Here is a 17500-nt window from a genome sequence, read left to right on the forward strand (position 1 = left end):
GCTAAAGATTTTAGCTGGGTGGAATATGGTGGAAGGCAAAAGAGCACTGAAAGCTTGATCTTCCGGTCAATTTTCCATCCATATGGTTTCCTACAAGACCTAAGGGATGAAGAGTAGTGTTTTTCATAGATTAACTACCCCGAGGCTCACAAAATGGTTAGAGAGTAGTGCCCCGTGTGAGGATCGAACTCACGACCTTCAGATTATGAGACTGACGCGCTACCTGCTGCGCTAACGAGGCCAATTAGTGAAAGTGATATGTGTGTCATAGCTGGCCACCATACTTGGAAGCTGATGGCGGTGGCACATCTTTTTTTTCCCTTTGGTTTTCTCTATTTTTCTCAAAACAAGGCAGCTAGTTTTCCCATATGGTCTAGCGGTTAGGATTCCTGGTTTTCACCCAGGCGGCCCGGGTTCGACTCCCGGTATGGGAAATGCAAGTCCTTTTAACGACCCGCACACTCCTAGTGCTGAAACCTCAAAGCTGTTTTTCCATTGTAACCTCCAATCATTCCCTTCTTGTCAAAGTACCAAGGGTCAAAGCCAGGGATGCAGACAAGACAGGTCAAGCCGGGTCAGGACAGGAAATGAAATACTATCAGGAACACAGGAACTCACAGGGCAAGCTGAAGTTCATCCAGCAACTAATGGCTCATGCACGCGCTTTGGCGTACGTATATGCGCACTGGCACATGAATTTTCACACATGAATAATATCAGGATCACAGGAACTCACAGGGGAAGCTGAAGATCATCCAGCAACTAATGGCTTATGCTGCTAGCTTTAAATAGGCCACTGGGCACCAGAAATTGTCACGCATTGTGTGCGCTTTGGCGTACGCACATGCGTACTAGCACATGAAGTTTCTCGGCCGTTCTCGCTCTACTGCACATTTGCATTGGCAAATATCTATGTGCCAATCTTCTGCAAACCATTCTCTGACAGAGACATCATCTTTTTTTTCCACACCTTTGAAAAAGCCCTTTTGAATTCCTCGGTGCTTTGTTCTTTCTGTGTGATGAAACTAAGGGAAGCATGTCACATAGATGGAAAATACCTCTGTTGTTCCAGGATGAGTAGACATTGTATCTTGCAAGGTCTGTTGGATGCAGAGCTAAAGATTTTAGCTGGGTGGAATATGGTGGAAGGCAAAAGAGCACTGAAAGCTTGATCTTCCGGTCAATTTTCCATCCATATGGTTTCCTACAAGACCTAAGGGATGAAGAGTAGTGTTTTTCATAGATTAACTACCCCAAGGCTCACAAAATGGTTAGAGAGTAGTGCCCCGTGTGAGGATCGAACTCACGACCTTCAGATTATGAGACTGACACGCTACCTGCTGCGCTAACGAGGCCAATTAGTGAAAGTGATATGTGTGTCATAGCTGGCCACCATACTTGGAAGCTGATGGCGGTGGCACATCTTTTTTTTCCCTTTGGTTTTCTCTATTTTTCTCAAAACAAGGCAGCTAGTTTTCCCATATGGTCTAGCGGTTAGGATTCCTGGTTTTCACCCAGGCGGCCCGGGTTTGACTCCCGGTATGGGAAATGCAAGTCCTTTTAACGACCCGCACACTCCTAGTGCTGAAACCTCAAAGCTGTTTTTCCATTGTAACCTCCAATCATTCCCTTCTTGTCAAAGTACCAAGGGTCAAAGCCAGGGATGCAGACAAGACAGGTCAAGCCGGGTCAGGACAGGAAATGAAATACTATCAGGAACACAGGAACTCACAGGGCAAGCTGAAGTTCATCCAGCAACTAATGGCTCATGCACGCGCTTTGGCGTACGTATATGCGCACTGGCACATGAATTTTCACACATGAATAATATCAGGATCACAGGAACTCACAGGGGAAGCTGAAGATCATCCAGCAACTAATGGCTTATGCTGCTAGCTTTAAATAGGCCACTGGGCACCAGAAATTGTCACGCATTGTGTGCGCTTTGGCGTACGCACATGCGTACTAGCACATGAAGTTTCTCGGCCGTTCTCGCTCTTCTGCACATTTGCATTGGCAAATATCTATGTGCCAATCTTCTGCAAACCATTCTCTGACAGAGACATCATCTTTTTTTTCCACACCTTTGAAAAAGCCCTTTTGAATTCCTCTGTGCTTTGTTCTTTCTGTGTGATGAAACTAAGGGAAGCATGTCACATAGATGGAAAAGGCCTCTGTTGTTCCAGGATGAGTAGACATTGTATCTTGCAAGGTCTGTTGGATGCAGAGCTAAAGATTTTAGCTGGGTGGAATATGGTGGAAGGCAAAAGAGCACTGAAAGCTTGATCTTCCGGTCAATGTTCCATCCATATGGTTTCCTACAAGACCTAAGGGATGAAGAGTAGTGTTTTTCATAGATTAAGGACCCCAAGGCTCACAAAATGGTTAGAGAGTAGTGCCCCGTGTGAGGATCGAACTCACGACCTTCAGATTATGAGACTGACGCGCTACCTGCTGCGCTAACGAGGCCAATTAGTGAAAGTGATATGTGTGTCATAGCTGGCCACCATACTTGGAAGCTGATGGCGGTGGCACATCTTTTTTTCCCTTTGGTTTTCTCAATTTTTTTCAAAACAAAGCAGCTAGTTTTCCCATATGGTCTAGCGGTTAGGATTCCTGGTTTTCACCCAGGCGGCCCGGGTTCGACTCCCGGTATGGGAAATGCAAGTCCTTTTAACGACCCGCACACTCCTAGTGCTGAAACCTCAAAGCTGTTTTTCCATTGTAACCTCCAATCATTCCCTTCTTGTCAAAGTACCAAGGGTCAAAGCCAGGGATGCAGACAAGACAGGTCAAGCCGGGTCAGGACAGGAAATGAAATACTATCAGGAACACAGGAACTCACAGGGCAAGCTGAAGTTCATCCAGCAACTAATGGCTCGTGCACGCGCTTTGGCGTACGTATATGCGCACTGGCACATGAATTTTCACACATGAATAATATCAGGATCAAAGGAACTCACAGGGGAAGCTGAAGATCATCCAGCAACTAATGGCTTATGCTGCTAGCTTTAAATAGGCCACTGGGCACCAGAAATTGTCACGCATTGTGTGCGCTTTGGCGTACGCACATGCGTACTAGCACATGAAGTTTCTCGGCCGTTCTCGCTCTTCTGCACATTTGCATTGGCAAATATCTATGTGCCAATCTTCTGCAAACCATTCTCTGACAGAGACATCATCTTTTTTTTCCACACCTTTGAAAAAGCCCTTTTGAATTCCTCGGTGCTTTGTTCTTTCTGTGTGATGAAACTAAGGGAAGCATGTCACATAGATGGAAAATGCCTCTGTTGTTCCAGGATGAGTAGACATTGTATCTTGCAAGGTCTGTTGGATGCAGAGCTAAAGATTTTAGCTGGGTGGAATATGGTGGAAGGCAAAAGAGCACTGAAAGCTTGATCTTCCGGTCAATTTTCCATCCATATGGTTTCCTACAAGACCTAAGGGATGAAGAGTAGTGTTTTTCATAGATTAACTACCCCAAGGCTCACAAAATGGTTAGAGAGTAGTGCCCCGTGTGAGGATCGAACTCACGACCTTCAGATTATGAGATTGCCGCGCTACCTGCTGCGCTAACGAGGCCAATTAGTGAAAGTGATATGTGTGTCATAGCTGGCCACCATACTTGGAAGCTGATGGCGGTGGCACATCTTTTTTTTCCCTTTGGTTTTCTCTATTTTTCTCAAAACAAGGCAGCTAGTTTTCCCATATGGTCTAGCGGTTAGGATTCCTGGTTTTCACCCAGGCGGCCCGGGTTCGACTCCCGGTATGGGAAATGCAAGTCCTTTTAACGACCCGCACACTCCTAGTGCTGAAACCTCAAAGCTGTTTTTCCATTGTAACCTCCAATCATTCCCTTGTTGTCAAAGTACCAAGGGTCAAAGCCAGGGATGCAGACAAGACAGGTCAAGCCGGGTCAGGACAGGAAATGAAATACTATCAGGAACACAGGAACTCACAGGGCAAGCTGAAGTTCATCCAGCAACTAATGGCTCATGCACGCGCTTTGGCGTACGTATATGCGCACTGGCACATGAATTTTCACACATGAATAATATCAGGATCACAGGAACTCACAGGGGAAGCTGAAGATCATCCAGCAACTAATGGCTTATGCTGCTAGCTTTAAATAGGCCACTGGGCACCAGAAATTGTCACGCATTGTGTGCGCTTTGGCGTACGCACATGCGTACTAGCACATGAAGTTTCTCGGCCGTTCTCGCTCTTCTGCACATTTGCATTGGCAAATATCTATGTGCCAATCTTCTGAAAACCATTCTCTGACAGAGACATCATCTTTTTTTTCCACACCTTTGAAAAAGCCCTTTTGAATTCCTCTGTGCTTTGTTCTTTCTGTGTGATGAAACTAAGGGAAGCATGTCACATAGATGGAAAAGGCCTCTGTTGTTCCAGGATGAGTAGACATTGTATCTTGCAAGGTCTGTTGGATGCAGAGCTAAAGATTTTAGCTGGGTGGAATATGGTGGAAGGCAAAAGAGCACTGAAAGCTTGATCTTCCGGTCAATGTTCCATCCATATGGTTTCCTACAAGACCTAAGGGATGAAGAGTAGTGTTTTTCATAGATTAAGGACCCCAAGGCTCACAAAATGGTTAGAGAGTAGTGCCCCGTGTGAGGATCGAACTCACGACCTTCAGATTATGAGACTGACGCGCTACCTGCTGCGCTAACGAGGCCAATTAGTGAAAGTGATATGTGTGTCATAGCTGGCCACCATACTTGGAAGCTGATGGCGGTGGCACATCTTTTTTTCCCTTTGGTTTTCTCAATTTTTTTCAAAACAAAGCAGCTGGTTTTCCCATATGGTCTAGCGGTTAGGATTCCTGGTTTTCACCCAGGCGGCCCGGGTTCGACTCCCGGTATGGGAAATGCAAGTCCTTTTAACGACCCGCACACTCCTAGTGCTGAAACCTCAAAGCTGTTTTTCCATTGTAACCTCCAATCATTCCCTTCTTGTCAAAGTACCAAGGGTCAAAGCCAGGGATGCAGACAAGACAGGTCAAGCCGGGTCAGGACAGGAAATGAAATACTATCAGGAACACAGGAACTCACAGGGCAAGCTGAAGTTCATCCAGCAACTAATGGCTCATGCACGCGCTTTGGCGTACGTATATGCGCACTGGCACATGAATTTTCACACATGAATAATATCAGGATCAAAGGAACTCACAGGGGAAGCTGAAGATCATCCAGCAACTAATGGCTTATGCTGCTAGCTTTAAATAGGCCACTGGGCACCAGAAATTGTCACGCATTGTGTGCGCTTTGGCGTACGCACATGCGTACTAGCACATGAAGTTTCTCGGCCGTTCTCGCTCTTCTGCACATTTGCATTGGCAAATATCTATGTGCCAATCTTCTGCAAACCATTCTCTGACAGAGACATCATCTTTTTTTTCCACACCTTTGAAAAAGCCCTTTTGAATTCCTCGGTGCTTTGTTCTTTCTGTGTGATGAAACTAAGGGAAGCATGTCACATAGATGGAAAATGCCTCTGTTGTTCCAGGATGAGTAGACATTGTATCTTGCAAGGTCTGTTGGATGCAGAGCTAAAGATTTTAGCTGGGTGGAATATGGTGGAAGGCAAAAGAGCACTGAAAGCTTGATCTTCCGGTCAATGTTCCATCCATATGGTTTCCTACAAGACCTAAGGGATGAAGAGTAGTGTTTTTCATAGATTAAGGACCCCAAGGCTCACAAAATGGTTAGAGAGTAGTGCCCCGTGTGAGGATCAAACTCACGACCTTCAGATTATGAGACTGACGCGCTACCTGCTGCGCTAACGAGGCCAATTAGTGAAAGTGATATGTGTGTCATAGCTGGCCACCATACTTGGAAGCTGATGGCGGTGGCACATCTTTTTTTTCCCTTTGGTTTTCTCTATTTTTCTCAAAACAAGGCAGCTAGTTTTCCCATATGGTCTAGCGGTTAGGATTCCTGGTTTTCACCCAGGCGGCCCGGGTTCGACTCCCGGTATGGGAAATGCAAGTCCTTTTAACGACCCGCACACTCCTAGTGCTGAAACCTCAAAGCTGTTTTTCCATTGTAACCTCCAATCATTCCCTTCTTGTCAAAGTACCAAGGGTCAAAGCCAGGGATGCAGACAAGACAGGTCAAGCCGGGTCAGGACAGGAAATGAAATACTATCAGGAACACAGGAACTCACAGGGCAAGCTGAAGTTCATCCAGCAACTAATGGCTCATGCACGCGCTTTGGCGTACGTATATGCGCACTGGCACATGAATTTTCACACATGAATAATATCAGGATCACAGGAACTCACAGGGGAAGCTGAAGATCATCCAGCAACTAATGGCTTATGCTGCTAGCTTTAAATAGGCCACTGGGCACCAGAAATTGTCACGCATTGTGTGCGCTTTGGCGTACGCACATGCGTACTAGCACATGAAGTTTCTCGGCCGTTCTCGCTCTTCTGCACATTTGCATTGGCAAATATCTATGTGCCAATCTTCTGCAAACCATTCTCTGACAGAGACATCATCTTTTTTTTCCACACCTTTGAAAAAGCCCTTTTGAATTCCTCGGTGCTTTGTTCTTTCTGTGTGATGAAACTAAGGGAAGCATGTCACATAGATGGAAAATGCCTCTGTTGTTCCAGGATGAGTAGACATTGTATCTTGCAAGGTCTGTTGGATGCAGAGCTAAAGATTTTAGCTGGGTGGAATATGGTGGAAGGCAAAAGAGCACTGAAAGCTTGATCTTGCGGTCAATGTTCCATCCATATGGTTTCCTACAAGACCTAAGGGATGAAGAGTAGTGTTTTTCATAGATTAAGGACCCCAAGGCTCACAAAATGGTTAGAGAGTAGTGCCCCGTGTGAGGATCGAACTCACGACCTTCAGATTATGAGACTGACGCGCTACCTGCTGCGCTAACGAGGCCAATTAGTGAATGTGATATGTGTGTCATAGCTGGCCACCATACTTGGAAGCTGATGGCGGTGGCACATCTTTTTTTCCCTTTGGTTTTCTCTATTTTTCACAAAACAAGGCAGCTAGTTTTCCCATATGGTCTAGCGGTTAGGATTCCTGGTTTTCACCCAGGCGGCCCGGGTTCGACTCCCGGTATGGGAAATGCAAGTCCTTTTAACGACCCGCACACTCCTAGTGCTGAAACCTCAAAGCTGTTTTTCCATTGTAACCTCCAATCATTCCCTTGTTGTCAAAGTACCAAGGGTCAAAGCCAGGGATGCAGACAAGACAGGTCAAGCCGGGTCAGGACAGGAAATGAAATACTATCAGGAACACAGGAACTCACAGGGCAAGCTGAAGTTCATCCAGCAACTAATGGCTCATGCACGCGCTTTGGCGTACGTATATGCGCACTGGCACATGAATTTTCACACATGAATAATATCAGGATCACAGGAACTCACAGGGGAAGCTGAAGATCATCCAGCAACTAATGGCTTATGCTGCTAGCTTTAAATAGGCCACTGGGCACCAGAAATTGTCACGCATTGTGTGCGCTTTGGCGTACGCACATGCATACTAGCACATGAAGTTTCTCGGCCGTTCTCGCTCTTCTGCACATTTGCATTCGCAAATATCTATGTGCCAATCTTCTGCAAACCATTCTCTGACAGAGACATCATCTTTTTTTTCCACACCTTTGAAAAAGCCCTTTTGAATTCCTCGGTGCTTTGTTCTTTCTGTGTGATGAAACTAAGGGAAGCATGTCACATAGATGGAAAATGCCTCTGTTGTTCCAGGATGAGTAGACATTGTATCTTGCAAGGTCTGTTGGATGCAGAGCTAAAGATTTTAGCTGGGTGGAATATGGTGGAAGGCAAAAGAGCACTGAAAGCTTGATCTTCCGGTCAATTTTCCATCCATATGGTTTCCTACAAGACCTAAGGGATGAAGAGTAGTGTTTTTCATAGATTAAGGACCCCAAGGCTCACAAAATGGTTAGAGAGTAGTGCCCCGTGTGAGGATCGAACTCACGACCTTCAGATTATGAGACTGACGCGCTACCTGCTGCGCTAACGAGGCCAATTAGTGAAAGTGATATGTGTGTCATAGCTGGCCACCATACTTGGAAGCTGATGGCGGTGGCACATCTTTTTTTCCCTTTGGTTTTCTCTATTTTTCTCAAAACAAGGCAGCTAGTTTTCCCATATGGTCTAGCGGTTAGGATTCCTGGTTTTCACCCAGGCGGCCCGGGTTCGACTTCCGGTATGGGAAATGCAAGTCCTTTTAACGACCCGCACACTCCTAGTGCTGAAACCTCAAAGCTGTTTTTCCATTGTAACCTCCAATCATTCCCTTGTTGTCAAAGTACCAAGGGTCAAAGCCAGGGATGCAGACAAGACAGGTCAAGCCGGGTCAGGACAGGAAATGAAATACTATCAGGAACACAGGAACTCACAGGGCAAGCTGAAGTTCATCCAGCAACTAATGGCTCATGCACGCGCTTTGGCGTACGTATATGCGCACTGGCACATGAATTTTCACACATGAATAATATCAGGATCACAGGAACTCACAGGGGAAGCTGAAGATCATCCAGCAACTAATGGCTTATGCTGCTAGCTTTAAATAGGCCACTGGGCACCAGAAATTGTCACGCATTGTGTGCGCTTTGGCGTACGCACATGCGTACTAGCACATGAAGTTTCTCGGCCGTTCTCGCTCTTCTGCACATTTGCATTGGCAAATATCTATGTGCCAATCTTCTGCAAACCATTCTCTGACAGAGACATCATCTTTTTTTTCCACACCTTTGAAAAAGCCCATTTGAATTCCTCGGTGCTTTGTTCTTTCTGTGTGATGAAACTAAGGGAAGCATGTCACATAGATGGAAAATGCCTCTGTTGTTCCAGGATGAGTAGACATTGTATCTTGCAAGGTCTGTTGGATGCAGAGCTAAAGATTTTAGCTGGGTGGAATATGGTGGAAGGCAAAAGAGCACTGAAAGCTTGATCTTCCGGTCAATGTTCCATCCATATGGTTTCCTACAAGACCTAAGGGATGAAGAGTAGTGTTTTTCATAGATTAAGGACCCCAAGGCTCACAAAATGGTTAGAGAGTAGTGCCCCGTGTGAGGATCGAACTCACGACCTTCAGATTATGAGACTGACGCGCTACCTGCTGCGCTAACGAGGCCAATTAGTGAAAGTGATATGTGTGTCATAGCTGGCCACCATACTTGGAAGCTGATGGCGGTGGTACATCTTTTTTTTCCCTTTGGTTTTCTCTATTTTTCTCAAAACAAGGCAGCTAGTTTTCCCATATGGTCTAGCGGTTAGGATTCCTGGTTTTCACCCAGGCGGCCCGGGTTCGACTCCCGGTATGGGAAATGCAAGTCCTTTTAACGACCCGCACACTCCTAGTGCTGAAACCTCAAAGCTGTTTTTCCATTGTAACCTCCAATCATTCCCTTCTTGTCAAAGTACCAAGGGTCAAAGCCAGGGATGCAGACAAGACAGGTCAAGCCGGGTCAGGACAGGAAATGAAATACTATCAGGAACACAGGAACTCACAGGGCAAGCTGAAGTTCATCCAGCAACTAATGGCTCATGCACGCGCTTTGGCGTACGTATATGCGCACTGGCACATGAATTTTCACACATGAATAATATCAGGATCACAGGAACTCACAGGGGAAGCTGAAGATCATCCAGCAACTAATGGCTTATGCTGCTAGCTTTAAATAGGCCACTGGGCACCAGAAATTGTCACGCATTGTGTGCGCTTTGGCGTACGCACATGCGTACTAGCACATGAAGTTTCTCGGCCGTTCTCGCTCTTCTGCACATTTGCATTGGCAAATATCTATGTGCCAATCTTCTGCAAACCATTCTCTGACAGAGACATCATCTTTTTTTTCCACACCTTTGAAAAAGCCCTTTTGAATTCCTCTGTGCTTTGTTCTTTCTGTGTGATGAAACTAAGGGAAGCATGTCACATAGATGGAAAAGGCCTCTGTTGTTCCAGGATGAGTAGACATTGTATCTTGCAAGGTTTGTTGGATGCAGAGCTAAAGATTTTAGCTGGGTGGAATATGGTGGAAGGCAAAAGAGCACTGAAAGCTTGATCTTCCGGTCAATTTTCCATCCATATGGTTTCCTACAAGACCTAAGGGATGAAGAGTAGTGTTTTTCATAGATTAACTACCCCAAGGCTCACAAAATGGTTAGAGAGTAGTGCCCCGTGTGAGGATCGAACTCACGACCTTCAGATTATGAGACTGCCGCGCTACCTGCTGCGCTAACGAGGCCAATTAGTGAAAGTGATATGTGTGTCATAGCTGGCCACCATACTTGGAAGCTGATGGCGGTGGCACATCTTTTTTTTCCCTTTGGTTTTCTCTATTTTTCACAAAACAAGGCAGCTAGTTTTCCCATATGGTCTAGCGGTTAGGATTCCTGGTTTTCACCCAGGCGGCCCGGGTTCGACTCCCGGTATGGGAAATGCAAGTCCTTTTAACGACCCGCACACTCCTAGTGCTGAAACCTCAAAGCTGTTTTTCCATTGTAACCTCCAATCATTCCCTTCTTGTCAAAGTACCAAGGGTCAAAGCCAGGGATGCAGACAAGACAGGTCAAGCCGGGTCAGGACAGGAAATGAAATACTATCAGGAACACAGGAACTCACAGGGCAAGCTGAAGTTCATCCAGCAACTAATGGCTCATGCACGCGCTTTGGCGTACGTATATGCGCACTGGCACATGAATTTTCACACATGAATAATATCAGGATCACAGGAACTCACAGGGGAAGCTGAAGATCATCCAGCAACTAATGGCTTATGCTGCTAGCTTTAAATAGGCCACTGGGCACCAGAAATTGTCACGCATTGTGTGCGCTTTGGCGTACGCACATGCGTACTAGCACATGAAGTTTCTCGGCCGTTCTCACTCTTCTGCACATTTGCATTGGCAAATATCTATGTGCCAATCTTCTGCAAACCATTCTCTGACAGAGACATCATCTTTTTTTTCCACACCTTTGAAAAAGCCCTTTTGAATTCCTCTGTGCTTTGTTCTTTCTGTGTGATGAAACTAAGGGAAGCATGTCACATAGATGGAAAAGGCCTCTGTTGTTCCAGGATGAGTAGACATTGTATCTTGCAAGGTCTGTTGGATGCAGAGCTAAAGATTTTAGCTGGGTGGAATATGGTGGAAGGCAAAAGAGCACTGAAAGCTTGATGTTCCGGTCAATTTTCCATCCATATGGTTTCCTACAAGACCTAAGGGATGAAGAGTAGTGTTTTTCATAGATTAAGGACCCCAAGGCTCACAAAATGGTTAGAGAGTAGTGCCCCGTGTGAGGATCGAACTCACGACCTTCAGATTATGAGACTGACGCGCTACCTGCTGCGCTAACGAGGCCAATTAGTGAAAGTGATATGTGTGTCATAGCTGGCCACCATACTTGGAAGCTGATGGCGGTGGCACATCTTTTTTTCCCTTTGGTTTTCTCAATTTTTTTCAAAACAAATCAGCTAGTTTTCCCATATGGTCTAGCGGTTAGGATTCCTGGTTTTCACCCAGGCGGCCCGGGTTCGACTCCCGGTATGGGAAATGCAAGTCCTTTTAACGACCCGCACACTCCTAGTGCTGAAACCTCAAAGCTGTTTTTCCATTGTAACCTCCAATCTTTCCCTTGTTGTCAAAGTACCAAGGGTCAAAGCCAGGGATGCAGACAAGACAGGTCAAGCCGGGTCAGGACAGGAAATCAAATACTATCAGGAACACAGGAACTCACAGGGCAAGCTGAAGTTCATCCAGCAACTAATGGCTCGTGCACGCGCTTTGGCGTACGTATATGCGCACTGGCACATGAATTTTCACACATGAATAATATCAGGATCACAGGAACTCACAGGGGAAGCTGAAGATCATCCAGCAACTAATGGCTTATGCTGCTAGCTTTAAATAGGCCACTGGGCACCAGAAATTGTCACGCATTGTGTGCGCTTTGGCGTACGCACATGCGTACTAGCACATGAAGTTTCTCGGCCGTTCTCGCTCTTCTGCACATTTGCATTGGCAAATATCTATGTGCCAATCTTCTGCAAACCATTCTCTGACAGAGACATCATCTTTTTTTTCCACACCTTTGAAAAAGCCCTTTTGAATTCCTCGGTGCTTTGTTCTTTCTGTGTGATGAAACTAAGGGAAGCATGTCACATAGATGGAAAATGCCTCTGTTGTTCCAGGATGAGTAGACATTGTATCTTGCAAGGTCTGTTGGATGCAGAGCTAAAGATTTTAGCTGGGTGGAATATGGTGGAAGGCAAAAGAGCACTGAAAGCTTGATCTTCCGGTCAATTTTCCATCCATATGGTTTCCTACAAGACCTAAGGGATGAAGAGTAGTGTTTTTCATAGATTAACTACCCCAAGGCTCACAAAATGGTTAGAGAGTAGTGCCCCATGTGAGGATCGAACTCACGACCTTCAGATTATGAGACTGACGCGCTACCTGCTGCGCTAACGAGGCCAATTAGTGAAAGTGATATGTGTGTCATAGCTGGCCACCATACTTGGAAGCTGATGGCGGTGGCACATCTTTTTTTTCCCTTTGGTTTTCTCTATTTTTCTCAAAACAAGGCAGCTAGTTTTCCCATATGGTCTAGCGGTTAGGATTCCTGGTTTTCACCCAGGCGGCCCGGGTTTGACTCCCGGTATGGGAAATGCAAGTCCTTTTAACGACCCGCACACTCCTAGTGCTGAAACCTCAAAGCTGTTTTTCCATTGTAACCTCCAATCATTCCCTTGTTGTCAAAGTACCAAGGGTCAAAGCCAGGGATGCAGACAAGACAGGTCAAGCCGGGTCAGGACAGGAAATGAAATACTATCAGGAACACAGGAACTCACAGGGCAAGCTGAAGTTCATCCAGCAACTAATGGCTCATGCACGCGCTTTGGCGTACGTATATGCGCACTGGCACATGAATTTTCACACATGAATAATATCAGGATCACAGGAACTCACAGGGGAAGCTGAAGATCATCCAGCAACTAATGGCTTATGCTGCTAGCTTTAAATAGGCCACTGGGCACCAGAAATTGTCACGCATTGTGTGCGCTTTGGCATACGCACATGCGTACTAGCACATGAAGTTTCTCGGCCGTTCTCGCTCTTCTGCACATTTGCATTGGCAAATATCTATGTGCCAATCTTCTGCAAACCATTCTCTGACAGAGACATCATCTTTTTTTTCCACACCTTTGAAAAAGCCCTTTTGAATTCCTCTGTGCTTTGTTCTTTCTGTGTGATGAAACTAAGGGAATCATGTCACATAGATGGAAAAGGCCTCTGTTGTTCCAGGATGAGTAGACATTGTATCTTGCAAGGTCTGTTGGATGCAGAGCTAAAGATTTTAGCTGGGTGGAATATGGTGGAAGGCAAAAGAGCACTGAAAGCTTGATCTTCCGGTCAATGTTCCATCCATATGGTTTCCTACAAGACCTAAGGGATGAAGAGTAGTGTTTTTCATAGATTAAGGACCCCAAGGCTCACAAAATGGTTAGAGAGTAGTGCCCCGTGTGAGGATCGAACTCACGACCTTCAGATTATGAGACTGACGCGCTACCTGCTGCGCTAACGAGGCCAATTAGTGAAAGTGATATGTGTGTCATAGCTGGCCACCATACTTGGAAGCTGATGGCGGTGGCACATCTTTTTTTTCCCTTTGGTTTTCTCTATTTTTCTCAAAACAAGGCAGCTAGTTTTCCCATATGGTCTAGCGGTTAGGATTCCTGGTTTTCACCCAGGCGGCCCGGGTTTGACTCCCGGTATGGGAAATGCAAGTCCTTTTAACGACCCGCACACTCCTAGTGCTGAAACCTCAAAGCTGTTTTTCCATTGTAACCTCCAATCATTCCCTTGTTGTCAAAGTACCAAGGGTCAAAGCCAGGGATGCAGACAAGACAGGTCAAGCCGGGTCAGGACAGGAAATGAAATACTATCAGGAACACAGGAACTCACAGGGCAAGCTGAAGTTCATCCAGCAACTAATGGCTCATGCACGCGCTTTGGCGTACGTATATGCGCACTGGCACATGAATTTTCACACATGAATAATATCAGGATCACAGGAACTCACAGGGGAAGCTGAAGATCATCCAGCAACTAATGGCTTATGCTGCTAGCTTTAAATAGGCCACTGGGCACCAGAAATTGTCACGCATTGTGTGCGCTTTGGCATACGCACATGCGTACTAGCACATGAAGTTTCTCGGCCGTTCTCGCTCTTCTGCACATTTGCATTGGCAAATATCTATGTGCCAATCTTCTGCAAACCATTCTCTGACAGAGACATCATCTTTTTTTTCCACACCTTTGAAAAAGCCCTTTTGAATTCCTCTGTGCTTTGTTCTTTCTGTGTGATGAAACTAAGGGAATCATGTCACATAGATGGAAAAGGCCTCTGTTGTTCCAGGATGAGTAGACATTGTATCTTGCAAGGTCTGTTGGATGCAGAGCTAAAGATTTTAGCTGGGTGGAATATGGTGGAAGGCAAAAGAGCACTGAAAGCTTGATCTTCCGGTCAATGTTCCATCCATATGGTTTCCTACAAGACCTAAGGGATGAAGAGTAGTGTTTTTCATAGATTAAGGACCCCAAGGCTCACAAAATGGTTAGAGAGTAGTGCCCCGTGTGAGGATCGAACTCACGACCTTCAGATTATGAGACTGACGCGCTACCTGCTGCGCTAACGAGGCCAATTAGTGAAAGTGATATGTGTGTCATAGCTGGCCACCATACTTGGAAGCTGATGGCGGTGGCACATCTTTTTTTTCCCTTTGGTTTTCTCTATTTTTCTCAAAACAAGGCAGCTAGTTTTCCCATATGGTCTAGCGGTTAGGATTCCTGGTTTTCACCCAGGCGGCCCGGGTTTGACTCCCGGTATGGGAAATGCAAGTCCTTTTAACGACCCGCACACTCCTAGTGCTGAAACCTCAAAGCTGTTTTTCCATTGTAACCTCCAATCATTCCCTTGTTGTCAAAGTACCAAGGGTCAAAGCCAGGGATGCAGACAAGACAGGTCAAGCCGGGTCAGGACAGGAAATGAAATACTATCAGGAACACAGGAACTCACAGGGCAAGCTGAAGTTCATCCAGCAACTAATGGCTCATGCACGCGCTTTGGCGTACGTATATGCGCACTGGCACATGAATTTTCACACATGAATAATATCAGGATCACAGGAACTCACAGGGGAAGCTGAAGATCATCCAGCAACTAATGGCTTATGCTGCTAGCTTTAAATAGGCCACTGGGCACCAGAAATTGTCACGCATTGTGTGCGCTTTGGCATACGCACATGCGTACTAGCACATGAAGTTTCTCGGCCGTTCTCGCTCTTCTGCACATTTGCATTGGCAAATATCTATGTGCCAATCTTCTGCAAACCATTCTCTGACAGAGACATCATCTTTTTTTTCCACACCTTTGAAAAAGCCCTTTTGAATTCCTCTGTGCTTTGTTCTTTCTGTGTGATGAAACTAAGGGAATCATGTCACATAGATGGAAAAGGCCTCTGTTGTTCCAGGATGAGTAGACATTGTATCTTGCAAGGTCTGTTGGATGCAGAGCTAAAGATTTTAGCTGGGTGGAATATGGTGGAAGGCAAAAGAGCACTGAAAGCTTGATCTTCCGGTCAATGTTCCATCCATATGGTTTCCTACAAGACCTAAGGGATGAAGAGTAGTGTTTTTCATAGATTAAGGACCCCAAGGCTCACAAAATGGTTAGAGAGTAGTGCCCCGTGTGAGGATCGAACTCACGACCTTCAGATTATGAGACTGACGCGCTACCTGCTGCGCTAACGAGGCCAATTAGTGAAAGTGATATGTGTGTCATAGCTGGCCACCATACTTGGAAGCTGATGGCGGTGGCACATCTTTTTTTTCCCTTTGGTTTTCTCTATTTTTCTCAAAACAAGGCAGCTAGTTTTCCCATATGGTCTAGCGGTTAGGATTCCTGGTTTTCACCCAGGCGGCCCGGGTTTGACTCCCGGTATGGGAAATGCAAGTCCTTTTAACGACCCGCACACTCCTAGTGCTGAAACCTCAAAGCTGTTTTTCCATTGTAACCTCCAATCATTCCCTTGTTGTCAAAGTACCAAGGGTCAAAGCCAGGGATGCAGACAAGACAGGTCAAGCCGGGTCAGGACAGGAAATGAAATACTATCAGGAACACAGGAACTCACAGGGCAAGCTGAAGTTCATCCAGCAACTAATGGCTCATGCACGCGCTTTGGCGTACGTATATGCGCACTGGCACATGAATTTTCACACATGAATAATATCAGGATCACAGGAACTCACAGGGGAAGCTGAAGATCATCCAGCAACTAATGGCTTATGCTGCTAGCTTTAAATAGGCCACTGGGCACCAGAAATTGTCACGCATTGTGTGCGCTTTGGCATACGCACATGCGTACTAGCACATGAAGTTTCTCGGCCGTTCTCGCTCTTCTGCACATTTGCATTGGCAAATATCTATGTGCCAATCTTCTGCAAACCATTCTCTGACAGAGACATCATCTTTTTTTTCCACACCTTTGAAAAAGCCCTTTTGAATTCCTCTGTGCTTTGTTCTTTCTGTGTGATGAAACTAAGGGAATCATGTCACATAGATGGAAAAGGCCTCTGTTGTTCCAGGATGAGTAGACATTGTATCTTGCAAGGTCTGTTGGATGCAGAGCTAAAGATTTTAGCTGGGTGGAATATGGTGGAAGGCAAAAGAGCACTGAAAGCTTGATCTTCCGGTCAATGTTCCATCCATATGGTTTCCTACAAGACCTAAGGGATGAAGAGTAGTGTTTTTCATAGATTAAGGACCCCAAGGCTCACAAAATGGTTAGAGAGTAGTGCCCCGTGTGAGGATCGAACTCACGACCTTCAGATTATGAGACTGACGCGCTACCTGCTGCGCTAACGAGGCCAATTAGTGAAAGTGATATGTGTGTCATAGCTGGCCACCATACTTGGAAGCTGATGGCGGTGGCACATCTTTTTTTCCCTTTGGTTTTCTCAATTTTTTTCAAAACAAAGCAGCTAGTTTTCCCATATGGTCTAGCGGTTAGGATTCCTGGTTTTCACCCAGGCGGCCCGGGTTCGACTCCCGGTATGGGAAATGCAAGTCCTTTTAACGACCCGCACACTCCTAGTGCTGAAACCTCAAAGCTGTTTTTCCATTGTAACCTCCAATCATTCCCTTCTTGTCAAAGTACCAAGGGTCAAAGCCAGGGATGCAGACAAGACAGGTCAAGCCGGGTCAGGACAGGAAATGAAATACTATCAGGAACACAGGAACTCACAGGGCAAGCTGAAGTTCATCCAGCAACTAATGGCTCATGCACGCGCTTTGGCGTACGTATATGCGCACTGGCACATGAATTTTCACACATGAATAATATCAGGATCAATGGAACTCACAGGGGAAGCTGAAGATCATCCAGCAACTAATGGCTTATGCTGCTAGCTTTAAATAGGCCA

At 45.9% G+C, this 17500-nt stretch overlaps 10 non-coding genes across 10 annotated transcripts; all 10 read left to right on the plus strand.

Annotated features, from left to right (window-relative positions):
- Positions 1-362: 362 nt before the first annotated feature.
- Positions 363-434, plus strand: TRNAE-UUC (transfer RNA glutamic acid (anticodon UUC)). The gene has a single exon. It is a non-coding gene; the product is annotated as a tRNA-Glu (tRNA).
- A 2155-nt stretch (positions 435-2589) lies between these two features.
- TRNAE-UUC (transfer RNA glutamic acid (anticodon UUC)) lies at positions 2590-2661 on the plus strand. The gene has a single exon. It is a non-coding gene; the product is annotated as a tRNA-Glu (tRNA).
- Positions 2662-3703: 1042 nt separating this feature from the next.
- Positions 3704-3775, plus strand: TRNAE-UUC (transfer RNA glutamic acid (anticodon UUC)). Its single transcript has one exon. It is a non-coding gene; the product is annotated as a tRNA-Glu (tRNA).
- Positions 3776-4816: 1041 nt separating this feature from the next.
- On the plus strand, positions 4817-4888 carry TRNAE-UUC (transfer RNA glutamic acid (anticodon UUC)). The gene has a single exon. It is a non-coding gene; the product is annotated as a tRNA-Glu (tRNA).
- A 1042-nt stretch (positions 4889-5930) lies between these two features.
- TRNAE-UUC (transfer RNA glutamic acid (anticodon UUC)) lies at positions 5931-6002 on the plus strand. Its single transcript has one exon. It is a non-coding gene; the product is annotated as a tRNA-Glu (tRNA).
- Positions 6003-7043: 1041 nt separating this feature from the next.
- On the plus strand, positions 7044-7115 carry TRNAE-UUC (transfer RNA glutamic acid (anticodon UUC)). Its single transcript has one exon. It is a non-coding gene; the product is annotated as a tRNA-Glu (tRNA).
- Positions 7116-9270: 2155 nt separating this feature from the next.
- TRNAE-UUC (transfer RNA glutamic acid (anticodon UUC)) lies at positions 9271-9342 on the plus strand. Its single transcript has one exon. It is a non-coding gene; the product is annotated as a tRNA-Glu (tRNA).
- A 1042-nt stretch (positions 9343-10384) lies between these two features.
- Positions 10385-10456, plus strand: TRNAE-UUC (transfer RNA glutamic acid (anticodon UUC)). The gene has a single exon. It is a non-coding gene; the product is annotated as a tRNA-Glu (tRNA).
- A 1041-nt stretch (positions 10457-11497) lies between these two features.
- Positions 11498-11569, plus strand: TRNAE-UUC (transfer RNA glutamic acid (anticodon UUC)). Its single transcript has one exon. It is a non-coding gene; the product is annotated as a tRNA-Glu (tRNA).
- A 5497-nt stretch (positions 11570-17066) lies between these two features.
- TRNAE-UUC (transfer RNA glutamic acid (anticodon UUC)) lies at positions 17067-17138 on the plus strand. The gene has a single exon. It is a non-coding gene; the product is annotated as a tRNA-Glu (tRNA).
- The last annotated feature ends 362 nt before the right edge of the window (positions 17139-17500 follow it).

This window comes from Lithobates pipiens, unplaced genomic scaffold, assembly GCF_037356315.1.
Source record: "Lithobates pipiens isolate NorthernLeopardFrog02 unplaced genomic scaffold, aLitPip1_a1.2 Scaffold_8, whole genome shotgun sequence".
Lineage (NCBI taxonomy): Eukaryota > Metazoa > Chordata > Amphibia > Anura > Ranidae > Lithobates > Lithobates pipiens.